The following is a 13,045-nucleotide window of genomic DNA, read 5'->3' on the forward strand; positions in this document are numbered from 1 at the left end:
GCTTATTAGCTAATCTGTTTCTTCTCATTCCTTGCTTGATTCTTCTCTATAGCACATTTCACCATCAGACATATTTTATACTTCATTTAACTTTATTGTCTGCTTCCCTGCATTAGAGTAGGAGCCCCATAAGGGAAACATTTTTGTCCATTTTGCTCTGTGCTGTACTTCCATCTCTGAAAAGTCACTGGCACTGGACAATAACTATTTGTTGAATGAATCTACCCCATCCTTGAAGGTTCCATCTCATACCTTGGCTTTGCCATCCTTACCTTCGACTCTTCCCTAGGGCTAGAGCTGTTTGGTAAAATATCTGGATATTTTGGTTTATGTTGCCTTGTTCCATGGTGCTTTGCAAATAACCCTCTTTGGAAAGAAGGCAAAGTAACATCTGGCCAAGTAACTCACTAACTATTTTGAAGACTTTGTTCATGTGAGAGCTGTTTGGTTTATTTCAGAATCCATCAGGAATGTTCCTTATCTGGAAATAACAGCTTTTTAACACGTGCTCACTATGTACTATATCAAATGACTTATGTACATTTTATCACTTAATTCTTACAAGAAATCTGTAAGGTCAGTTTTAGCATCTACATCTTACAGGTGGGAAAATGGAGGCATAGATTAAGAAAATTGAAGGTCATAAGGCTAATTAGCATCCATACTGGGATTTGAATCCCAGTTTTGCTGACTGCAAGGTTCATGAACCAACCACTAGGCTACCCCTATGGGCTGTTTGGGCTTGCTGTTAGGGGCTTCAGTTGTGTATTTGTACCAATTCTTTGGTCTTAGAGGAGGCAAACAGACTTACTTTCATTGACTGATGAGACCAGCATCATTGCTTGCAGGCATTTTTTACCCTAGGGATAACAAGAGCATATTTTAAATAATAAAGTATAGTATATGGGATTTTATGTTAAAGATCCCTGTAATAGCTTCCAACAATTTAAATGGTCAGATAGAGACATAATGCTTGGTAATGTAGTTAATGTTTATTTCAAAATGATGCAGAACATTAGCTCTCAAACTTCAGTCTGTAGAAAGAAGAGCTCATAAAAATTCAAAAATTTGAGCCTTACTCCCAGAGATTCTGACTCTGCTGATGTGGGGAATGTGAATTTTTAACAAGTCAGGTGATTTTGATACCAATGGTCCTTGACCACAATTTAAGAAACTAACATGGAAACATCAGAAAAAATTCAGAATTGAGTAAATCTACATGTAGCTCCTGAAAGGGGATAATTTATAACATCAACCTCAAGAGTCTTAGCATGTCTCAAACAGTTTCCAGAGCTCTCTGCATTGTGAACTAGATAGGTGCCCTGAGAATATCATAAAGAGAATTTGGAATTGTTGACTGGTCCTTAAGGAGACCAAAATTCTAGTAAGGTGTTCAAGACTGTGTGTATGTGCATGTGTACACTTATGAAAGTGTGGTGATGTTAGGGGGCAGACATAAATCCTAATGATACTGATGTGTAGCAAGAAATCAAGATACAGAGAACAAACTGGTGGTTACCATGGGGAAGGTGGGTGAGAGAGGAAAGTGGGTTGTAAGGCTGGAGGCACTGGAGGGAGGGGTGAGAATGTTGGACACTGATGACGTGTCAAAGTCTCTGGCTGCTGCCCCCTCCTAACCTGAGAAAGGTGCCTTGGGCTAGCCAATCCTCGCGCCGCTTTAAATCTATGCTCTGCCTACCCCTACTGTCTTTAAAAACTCACTGCCTGCCCTGCTGGGTGCGATTTCTCCGGCCTGTGTCTGTGCAGACTGGTGAACCGTGCCCGGGATTGCGCTCAAATAAATTGCCTGGCCTTTTGTTGCCTCTCATTGCCTGCTCATTTCGGTTAGAATTTATCTTATATTTGGTGCCGAAAAATCCGGGAAAGAGCATGAGCACTGGGCCCTGACCAGCCATTGGCAGCCCCGCCCCCTCCTTCCCCGACCCAGGACCTCAGCCTGCTCTCTGCTGCATGGACTATTTTCTGGTGAGTCCCTCAGTTTCCCCTGGTCTGTCTTCCTTCCTAACTCCATTTCACCTGGTCTGTCCGAAATCGTAGCTACATCCAGGTTGGGGCATCTGGCCCACCCTCTGTGGGCATCCGGCCCGCCCCTGGCCCTGTGGTGGGGGAGACATCTCTAACCCAGGCCCCAGGACGTCTCCCCTGACTTGGTGGGCTTGGGTTGCTGGGCGCTCCTCTCAGTGGGATTAGTTGGGGGGTGATGCAGACATGGGGAACCAGCCCTTGAAAGCAGAGGCCCAGACCCTGCTGCGGTGTCTCATTTCTAATATGGCTACTCTATATTTGTCCCGGGAAGTTTGCAAATGGAAGCTAGTCTTCCTTTGCTCTGAGGCTGGGCCTCAGTATCCCTTGGACAACCAATCTTGCTGGCTCCCTGAGGGAACTTTCGATTTTGGCCTCCTCGCTGACTTAACTAATTATTGCCATTGAAGTGGAAAGTGAAGTGAAATCCCGTATGTGCAGGCTTTTTGGACTTTGCGTGCCTGCCCAGATCTGTGTGTTAAGTGTACTCCTTCCCAAGTTTTGTTAGCCCAGGCCTCCGCCAAGGACCACCGATCTCTACCCCTCCTATTACTGGGAGGCTCTTCTCTGACGGACTTGGCGGAGGATCTCGGCTACCCCCCTTCCCGCTCTTCCAGGCCCACCACAGGGGCCAGCTCCCTTCCTCAATGTCCATCTTGTTCCCCTTCTCTTCCAGTCTCTCCACCATCTTGTTCCCCTTCTCCTCCCACCTCTCTCAGCTCACTACCCCCACCCCTCTCCACCACCATCTTTAAGTTCTTTGTCCTCCCCGTGTCGCTGCCATCTTCAGGTCTTTTGTTCCCAGCCATGCCGCCTTCCTGCCCCTCTCCTCTTCCGGTGTCTGCACCTCCCCCTCCCCCTCTCCCTCTCCTTCCGCCTTCACTGCCCTCTTCCCTCACTGGAACAGGCTCCTTCCACCCTCTGGTTCTGGAAGCCACGGACAAGACTCCTCCCAGCACAGATCTGCCTCCTTTCTCTCCCAACCCTACACCCCTCCCCACACCTGCCATTTTGTAAGTGGTCTGGCATGGTTGTTGGGAGTGGATGAGCTGGGCGTAGCAAGTGAACATCTTAGTAATTGTGTATTGTAGTGTGTGTGCCTGCCTGCAGCCTGAAAATTTTTGTAGTGACCTAGGATCTTGAAATCTTGCTAAGTTAAGTAGACATATTTTTTGCTTAGAGATTATGCTGTAAAGCACATGGTATCAGGAATTATAAAGTGTGTTCATGAATTTGTTAATCTACAAAATGCTAGTGCAATAGTTTACAATAGCCCACTTCTCAGTGTTCACTGAAAATTAAAGTTCCTAATGGTTTTGAGGTCTAATTAAAGCTACTTAAAGAAGAAAACATCTCTACTTGCTAAAAAGATGTGTTTTAATAAGAGAAAGTATAAAGAATAGAAATTCATTTGGTTGAGGGTAAAAGAAAGAAATTGCTCTAAAGTACAGCTATTTATTTAAGAGGGAGAACACAATGTAAAAAGAAAGTTGTAGAAAGGTTGTGGAAAAATTTAATATGGTCATGCTATATAAAATTAAAGCAAATAAGTCTCAGTATCAAGTACACAGCAAAATTAAAATTTTGTTTTCAGTTAAAAAGACAAAGTTTTCTTAATTGTTCATCTGCTCTTAATGTTGAAAGATTGCAAGGTGTTCTCTAATTGTTTTGTCAAAACAGTTTCTCATGCTTAAAATCTCAATGAGTTGTCTGAATATTTAAGATAATGAAATCTTAATATGAAAAAACTAAAAGCTAAGCTTTGATAGTAACTGCGTAACCTTCTGTATTTGCTTTTAAAATCTTTAATTGTCATTCTAGTTAAATAGATAAGTATTGTTTCATAGTGACTTATGATTCTATTTAGCAAATGCCTTAGAAAACTTTAACAGCTTCCCAAAATCAAATTCAAAAAGGTGCTTTTACCTCTAGTCAGCTCTGATATTTTCCAGAGAGCCCTGGAACATGGCAGAGGAATTTCTTCTCATTAGAGAAAATATTTGGCCAATTTGGCTTATTTATCTGAAATAAAATTACCTGCTTAATTACCTAAAAAGCACTGTCAAAGGGAATGATGCTAAACTTTGTTACTGAATGTTTTATGTTACAGAAATATCTGAATTTCCTTATGTCAACTGTCTTACAGTAAGCTCTCATCAGATCTTTACCTATTGTCATTTGTAAGTCTTTTGTCATTTATAGTCACTGTTTTATTACTCCTAAACTAGTAAAGAACTAGATTTCACCAGAACAAGCATTAATTACATAAGATGTAAGTTAAAAAGGCAGAAGAGGGACGCCAGACTCCACTCTGTGACCTCGTAACCATGGCCTTTAAAGTCTTTAATACCTGTGATAAAGAACATGAGAAGAGGACAGTGTCCTGAACCCGAGCCTTTGCGGTGGCCCTGCGGCCGGCAGGACAGGGGTCTCATCACACCAAAGACCGGTCCGGAGCTCGTAACCCTGCTTCCGGTGTGGCCAAGAAGGCCACTGGGCAAAGAGATGCCCCAACCCAACCAACAAGCTGACTAAACCCTGCCCAGTTTGTGGTAAGAGAAGTCATTGGAAAGTAGAGTGCCCAGTTGGGGAAGGTCATCCCCCTGTGACAGAGTCTTGTGGGAGGCAGGCCCCTGAAGGACTCCCCTCTGGACCTGCTGGGCCTACTTGAAGACTGAAGGTGCCTAGACTCAAACACCCCTATCACCCTTGCTGAGCCCAGGGCCATGCTGTGGGTAGCCGGTAAGTCCATCTCCTTTATGGTAGACATGGAGGCTGCCTACTCTGTTTTACTTTCCTTTCACAGGCGTTTATATCCTTCCCAGGTCTTGGTTGTGAGTGTCACAGGAACCCCCTCTAAGCCTCTAGAAACAGGTCCGGTATCCTACACTTTTGAGAGCCAACCTCTTACCCACTCATTTATAGTCATCCCGTCATGTCCCATCCCTTTGTTAGAGAGAGATCTCCTCTCCAAGCTTGGTGCCTCTATCTCCCTGCCTCTTAGTCATCCCCAACCAAGCTCACTCATCGTCTTAGCCAATATAACTTGTAGCCCTGAGGCCTCCACAGACCCTCCTGTACAGTCGACTGGCGTTAACCTGGTAGACTGAGACACCTCTACTCCTGTAGTATCGAGCCATCATGCTCCAGTCCTCATCTGCCTCAAGGACCCATCCTCCTCTCCTTCTAGACCCCAATTTCCTATTTCCCATGTCCATCACAAGAGCATCCAACCTATCATTAACCATCTTCTTTCCCAAAGGCTTCTGGTACCAACTAATTCTCCCTGTAACACTCCAATCCTTCCAGTCAAGAAGCCATCGGGGGCCTACCAGCTTGTTCAAGACCTGTGGATAATCAACAAAGTTGTAGTCCCTCTTCAACCGGTCATCCCTAACCCTTATACTCTCTTATCTCAAGTTCCCCTGGACACCTCTCCTACCTACCTACCTTCTCACTCCTAAGAAAGATACCCCCTTGTCCTGCCCAATGCTCATCTTTCCATTCTTTCCTCCAGGCTGCCTGCTACAAACAAGCCTCAGTCTGTCTCTCATCGTCTGGACAACAGTACTAGTCAGGGAAAAACCTAGGTGATCATGCTAGATATATCTGTCCAGAGAGATGAAGACAACATATCTGCTAGAACCTGCAGCCACCAATAGAGAGGTAGGACAGAAGTGCACAAGACCATGTGGGTACATCAGTACTCACCCATTCCTTCCAAGCCTTCTCTGGCCTCCCACCAACCTCAACCCTACCCACGCTGCCCCTCCTCAGCTGGAAGTAGCCAGATCGAGTTGGCACCCATTATAACCAAAAGGCTGGAAGGTAAGGTTGGAGGCACCAGAGGGAGGGGTGAGCATGTTGGACACTGATGACGTGCCAAAGTCCCTGGCTGCTGCCCCTTCCCAACCTGAAAAAGGTGCCTTAGGCTAGCCAATCCTCATGCTGCTGTAAATCTATGCTCTGCCTCCCCCTACTGTTTTTAAAAACTCACTGCCTGCCCTGCTGGGCACAACTTCTCCAACCTGTGTCTGTGCAGACCGGTGAACCTTGCCTGGGATTGTGCTCAAATAAACTGCCTGGCCTTTTGTTGCCTCTCGTCGCCTGCTCATTTCGGTTAGAATTTATCTTACATGGGTGAAGGGAACTAAGAGGTCCAAACTTCTAATAACAAAACAAAGTCACAGAGATGAAGAGTACAGCATAGTGAATATAGTCAGTAATATTGTTACCTTTGTATGGTGGCAGATGGTAACGAATGGTGAGAATTTCACAATGCATATGATTGTTGAGTCACTATATTGTACACTTGAAACCAATATAATATTGTATATCAACCATGCTTCTATTTTATAAAAAGATGCCTTGATTCCTTTCCTGAAACAGTAATTTATAATCAGTGGGAAAGGACTTTTTAGCAGTCTATTTGTGCTGCCACTCAAATGTTTTCTGACTGCCAGGTGGTAGCTTTTATCAAGTTATTTGACTAAACTTATGGGAAATTTACTAAAGAATGATGAGGGCAAGGCCACACTTGGCAACAATGATGGAAAGAGAATCCTCCCTTTGATTTGTGAGAGCAACAGATCCCCCCAGGACAATGGAGGGCACACGGAGAGAGGCTGGAGGGGGCGGTGGCGAAGGGTGTTCATGTTGCTGTGGTGGCATTGCTGGCAAGAAGGCAGCAGCATTGTGGGCTGTGAACAGTGTGGGGAATGACTCAGCCACTTCAGCTGGAGGAAGGCTAGATCTTGGATCTCTGTTTATTCCTCTTGATGTTGGCTTAGATCCATGTTAAAGCCAGGGTTGTAATAATAATAAACTAATACTTATTATAGCATTTACTGTGTTCTAAGTCCTTTGTATTTATTACTATATATCTAAATATATATATATCTAAATCCTTTGTATTTATTACTCTGAGGTTAAATTATTTGTCTTCCTTGACCTCAAAACTGGCAGATGTGGGAACGGGCAAACTTCAGGGCCAGTGTGAAATAACTACTGAGCTACATGGCTTCCCCCACTTGCCTTAATCCCCATTAGCTTTTCCTGATGCAGAGTGTGGCTGGCCTCCTCTCAAGCACAGGCCATTATGAACTGTTAGGGTAAGACAAAGAGAGAACTATGGATTTCTATTTGGAAAATCACCCTAAGAGAATACCCTTGCTCATGCTAGACTTAAGACATGTTTCTTTGAATAAGAATGAAAGAATGTTGCTCGTGATAGTTTGAGGACCTCATCTTTGAGTACTGTTGCTTGAACAATTCATTCTAATGGCAAAAGCCAGAGACCATTAATGGTCATAAGGTGAGCTGCTTGACCCAGACTGATAAAATAAGGTGTTCTGTATCATAGCCAGGAAAATGATATTTCTTTGAAAAACAAAACAATGTTTTGTTGAAAAGCCAAAAAAGTCCAGACCCCACATATCTTCCTCCTCCTCAACAGAGCCAGGGTCTGATTTGGAAAGAAGCCCAAACACTCCTTTGGCTTAATTTAGTAAATTAATGGTTCATAATGAAGCATCTAAGAGCCTCTGCTTCTGCCCTCAAAAGCAGAAGGATATGTTCCATTGAGGATAAAAAACAACTCACCCTGATTTTCAGCTTTTCAACATTGATTCCTTTCCTTTTTGCTAAAGGAAACAAGATGCAGAAATAGGAGCTGATCCAGGTGGCTTGGGAAAGTGGGGAGCTTTCTGAAAGTTGAGCCAGCAGCTAAGAGCCACCTCTCTGAAGATAAAGGAAAACGCAGCTGTGCAGATGCATGTGGCCCTCACTGCCACTCTCCTGCTTTTGGTGAGTTCTCTTACCCACACCGAGGCAGCTTCCCCCCAGCGGCCCTCTTTGGGCCACAACTCCCCCTTTCACACTGGGCTCCACAAGGAAGGCAGCTAGAGTATGTCTAATTGAAAGACCAGAAAACAGCGCAGTTTCATAAAATACTTAGAATGCATCAGAATAATGATTTGGGTAGTTTATTTGTGCAGTGCTTAGTATAGAAAACAGATCTGGGTACAAAAAAGATTAAAGAAAGTGTTTTTTGCCATCAAAATTGGTTTTAAAAATGTCAGAAAAAGAATTTGTAGCAAGGTAGATAATTATGTGCTGGCTTCATCAACAGAGTGAGTTGTTAAATCCACACAATTATTTACTGCTTCAGAGGCTCAGGGGGTTTCCAAATGGTTTCTTGCCACGCTGGCCTTCAGTTGGCCTTGCCCTTTTCCACAAGGAGCGCCTGACTGTCTCCATCAAAGCCCTGAGTCTATGCAAAAGCCCATGGATGACCAACTGAAGCTCTTGCTCTTCTCGGGAGTAGACGCACTGGTGGGCCAGAGGCCGTGGGGAAGATGTCCATCAGCACTTCAGTTTCTATAGGAACTTCAACCTCTAATCATGAAAATGGGATTGCTTTAGGACAGGTCAGCAAGAATGATGGCATGTGTTAGTGTGTGTGTGGATCATATGCACACACACATGTGTCAGTGTGTGTTGGCACGTGTGTTAGTGTGTGTGGGTCATACGCACACACGTGTGTTAGTGTGGATCATATGCACACATGTGCGTCAGCATGGGAATCATGCACACATGTGTGTTAGTGTGTGGGATCACATGTGCACATGTGTTAGTGTGGAGATCATATGCACACATGTGTGTTAGTGTGGATCATGCACACATGTGTTAGTGTGGATCACACACGTGTGTTAGCGTGTCATATGCACACGTGTGTGTTAGTGTGTGGCGTTCATATGCACACACACGTGGTGCTGCTGCTCTGCATCATTTTTCACCCTTCAGTAAGAAAACAGAAATCTATCAGGATTTGTTGACTCCTGTTGCTGATGATACATGGTATTGCCTCAGGGAGGGGAAAGCTTCTCAGTGTGTGGTTGCTCAGCCTTTTTCTTTTTCAGACATTCTTTCCCTCCACCTTGGTTTTGAAAAGCCTGACAAGGAGTTTGTTGAGAGACAAATCTTTAAAGGCTCTCCTTGTGCTCAGTGATACTATATTGTAAGTAATCCTCTTTTTCGTGGGAAGCTTCTGATGAGGCTCTGGAAAAAGAACTAAATCCCAGTCCAGTGAGGCCTTGTTGCATAATGTAAGCAAACAGCTAAGGACTCAAACAGTGGCTGCTCTTTTTATTTCAGGGAACTTCACATTACAATAGTAATGAAAACAAAGTTTCGTATTGAACAGAAAACAAGAAATACAGCCAGAGCTATTTCCCATCCATCTGGTAAAAGGAAATATCAGGCAGCCACTCTGGCCCTGCCTGAAGGTGGGGCAGCTGACCCGGTGGGATGCATGCTGGTGAGACAGGGTGTTATGTGAATGGAGCAAGGAACCCGAATCTGTTCCTGCAGAAAGAGAAGCCTACACAGAGCAATTAGTCTGCCACTCATTGTCTGCCCTGTGCTGGGGTTCAGGAGGCTGACTTCCTCAGGTGCTCCCCCAGGCTCCCGTGCTGCCTGGCTTTTCACAGGGTTTGGCACCTGCACCCGCAGGCTCTTGGAGGGTGACAGCAGAGGGGGATGCAATGCCCTCTCTTCCTGTAGGTCCCTGACTGTGACTGTACAGTGGCTAAGTCCTATTGCTCTACACAGGCCATGGCTCATATCAAGCCATTCCTCTTTCACAGGGTTGTGGTAACTCCACTTGCTTTCGCCGGCCTCTCTGGAACCACAGCGGGGAATGGCTGCCTGCCATTTCTAGGCCCTGCAGGCTTCCCCATCCCATGATGGATACCTTACCTTGCCCACTCCTCTAAAATAGTGTCTTTATTAAATGCTTTTCGTTTGCTCTTTTGAGTGTGCCCTCTTTCTTGCTGCAGTCCTAGCTCTGTCCTGACCTCTCTTGCTCAGGCAAACAGAGGCACTGCTGTTCCCCAGACATAAAACTTTTCCTTCTCTGGGCCTCTGTGACTGCTGGTTTTCTCCATGTAGCCTCAAGGGTTAGTGGGTCCTATTTAGTGATTAAGTAGTTCAGTATCAGATGCACAGTGCTCTCTGTACATGTCTGTGAAACAATCTGCTAGTCTTTGTTTAAATATTTCTGGTGGCAGGTATTCACTGCCTCTTAAGGCATCAATATCCATTCATTCAGTGAACATTTTTGCTACCTACCATTTGCCAAGTGCTGTGTATGGTCTCACTTCTCAACAGGCTCATAACAACGAGGGGATAAATGTGTGAATAAGCAATTTTGGTATGTGATATGCTTTACTTTAGTAACGTTGTTACACATTACTTTGGTACATGATATGTTTTACTATTCACAATGTTATGAGAGTACAGCCAAGATCACCCAACTCTGTCTTGTGTAGACAGGAAAATCTTTCCCAGTGAGCAATGCACGAGTGGAGAGCTGGAGGATGTAGGAACTCTAGGCAGGCAAGGGTGTGCAGAATGTAGTAGAGGAGAGGACTGGGTGGGCAAATGCACAGGCATTTAAGAAAATTTGCTGTCTTTGGGCAATGACAATTTGGTATATGACTGAATCTGAGAGAGTGACAGGAGATGCACTGCATTCAAAATCTATCCACACCATACCTGCACTGAAAATGTGCCTTCTACCTGAAGATATTTGTATTGTTCCCTCTGTTTACTAAAAGAAGCTCCCCTTTAATGACTTAGCAGTATAGCATTATTGCCCCTATTTTAGAGATAAGGAGACTGAGACTTACCAAAGGTAAATGACCAAGGACACACAGCAAATGGTAGAGTCAGGATTGCAGGCCAGGCCTTCTGATTCCAGAGCCTGGGGGTGAGACCTGTGTGACATTCGGCCGTTCCTTTTACATAGATTCAGGCCCCTGTGCCACCGTCCTGGTGACTTCAGGTTACTCTCTTGCTTCCACAATATACATTTTGTTGAAGAATGTCCAGAATTAATAATGACAGCATCAAAGGGGTTTGGCCAGTGCAGTTTAGAAGAAGACTAGTGTCTGCATTGTTCCAGAGGCCATTCTCACAAGGATGGGGACAGAACCACATGGCCTTTATGTACTCATGTCTCACCAGCAAGTAATAATCAGCTCACAATCAACCAATGCCCCTAAGTCAACTAGTATCCCTTTGCCTGCCTATTATTCTTTCAGGTCTCAGTTTAAATATCACTTTTGGCTCCCTAATCCCCCATTTAAGTTCCCCCACTGTATGTTCTCAGAGCACCTTCTGCTTTCCCAAGTGTGATGCTTATCAGAGTTTAGAGTAGATGTTTATTTACTAGTCTGTCTTCTCTGGTAGACTTTTGATCTCCATGAGAATGCCATGGGATCACCTTTATTTAGCATCTGTAGGAATTCAGTGTGTACTTGTTGAATGAATAAATCCTTTCCTCTGTATGCTATTGCTTCTATCTCTCCTTGACCCGAAGGAGAGTCTTGACTTCTGTCAGCACTGATTAGTTTTGTCTATTTTGAGCTTCATGTAAATGGAATCAAACAGTAAGTATTCTTTTGTATTTTGGCTCTTGTTCAACATATCATGTATACTATGTTATTTCCTACCAGAATTCTCGAACAACTCCCAGCGTTTCTCAGCCCCCTCCTCTGCTGCACATGTTCTGCCTGATTCCCCAGACTGGGAGTTTGATGGGTTTTACTCCTGTGATTACATTACATTATATGGCACAGGAGACTTTAGACAGGGAGTATCCAGGTGGCCTGACCTAATCACACCACACCGTTAAATGGAGAGTCTTCCCTGGGTGGCACAAGCTATCTAAAAATGGGAAACTCAGTCCTACAACTGCAAGGAACTGAATTCCGCCAACAATAAAAATGAACTTGGAGGTGGATTTTCCCCTTAAGCCCCAGACAAGGTGACCAACATCTTGATTTCAGCCTTAAGTCAGGGACAGAGAACCCAGGCATGCCTTGCTGGCCTTCTGAGCTACAAAACTGTGCATTTAGTAGTGGTGTTTTTTTAAGCTGCTAAATTTGTGGTAATTTGTTACTTAGCAACAGAAGAGTAATACAGTCCCCCAACTCTTTGCTAGTTTGTAGACAGTAATCCCATAAAACAAGTTGCCTCATTATATAAACATTTTGTAGCTACTTTATTACAGAGGACTCATCAGGAAGTTACATTGCTTAAAACTAGAAATTTTATGGATGCTTTTCTAAGATTGCTTCCTGGCCAAGAGGAGCTTTTGACTACACCAGCTTAATCAGATTTCAAGATCACAGTAGTATGTTTTCTTCATTCAGGCTTGTAGCTCAATTGATTTGTCAAAAGCCTTGCACTTACCTGGCAATATAGAAACACTGAATTCTAGGTACTCATCAAAAAATTTATTAGTTATGTGCCACAGACAACTTACCACCATATGTACGTCAAGTTCTTCATTTTCAAAAGGGGCATAATAGGTCTCGGGGGCTTGGAGATGGGATATATATAGTGTTACTCTACTTATTCATATTCTCTCCATTTATCCTTGCTCCTTTCCTTTGTAAAATGTAGTTTTGCAGAAAGACACTAAAAATAAACAAAGGAAACAGTGAGAAAAGCTTTTTGGATTTCATCATTAGTTTCTTTTATAAATTCATTTGTCTGTAGAGGACCCTTGGTACTCTAAGGAACACTAAAAACGTTCCCTGCTTTCAAGGGGTTGACATTGAAAAGGGGACAGGATGGGCTCACATACATCGTTTTCTTATTTTTGTGTTTCTGTAGTATTTTTTTTCCGATGACAAGGGTGTGGTTCTTTTAGGAAGTGGGATTGCTCTAGTGCCTTTTATAAGACTAGTGAAGTAATCTTTCCATTGTGAGCCATCCTTGGAAGGGAGAATGGGAATGGGAGAGAGGAAAATGTATTTTTTCAAGGTAGTGGCACATGACTGACAGCCCTGCTTCTCGTGGTGTACAGGAATGTTTCTATAACAGGGCATATGAACACAACATTTATGACTAAGTGTTTTGTAGAATGGAAAAATCAGTGACTAGGAAAGAGGTCTATTTGTCCTTCATCATGGACAAACACCACTGCTGGCAT

General features: G+C 43.8%; 1 long non-coding RNA gene across 1 annotated transcript in view; it reads left to right on the plus strand.

Annotated features, from left to right (window-relative positions):
* Positions 1 to 7,870, plus strand: part of LOC118914917 (uncharacterized) — a 44,637-nt gene extending 36,767 nt beyond the window's left edge. Inside the window, exon 3 of the long non-coding RNA XR_005025800.2 lies at positions 7,692 to 7,870. This is a non-coding gene — a long non-coding RNA (uncharacterized LOC118914917). The remainder of the gene's footprint in view (positions 1 to 7,691) is intronic.
* The last annotated feature ends 5,175 nt before the right edge of the window (positions 7,871 to 13,045 follow it).

The sequence above is a fragment of the Manis pentadactyla genome, chromosome 4 (genome assembly GCF_030020395.1).
Source record: "Manis pentadactyla isolate mManPen7 chromosome 4, mManPen7.hap1, whole genome shotgun sequence".
Taxonomy (NCBI): domain Eukaryota; kingdom Metazoa; phylum Chordata; class Mammalia; order Pholidota; family Manidae; genus Manis; species Manis pentadactyla.